Below are 279 nucleotides of genomic sequence, written 5' to 3' on the forward strand. Positions count from 1 at the left end.
GTATTATTTTTTATCTTTTTGTACATGTATACTAAGCTTTGGCAATATTGTATCATTTACAGTCATGCCAATAAAGCAATTTTGAATTGAATTGAAAATTGAGAGAGAGCGAGAGAGAGAGAGAGGGCCGAAAGTACCGTGTGTGAACCTGCATCCGCGCGTCTCTCTCTACAAGCAATGAGGCTTAGTTACTTCAAAAACAGCAATTTTACCCCCTCATTGCAGAGAAATATAAAGTTGCGAGTCAGTAGCCTGTCGAAGCTATTTTACTAATAAAAG

The sequence above is a fragment of the Sinocyclocheilus rhinocerous genome, unplaced genomic scaffold, assembly GCF_001515625.1.
Source record: "Sinocyclocheilus rhinocerous isolate Xijiao unplaced genomic scaffold, SAMN03320098_v1.1 scaffold3642, whole genome shotgun sequence".
NCBI lineage: Eukaryota > Metazoa > Chordata > Actinopteri > Cypriniformes > Cyprinidae > Sinocyclocheilus > Sinocyclocheilus rhinocerous.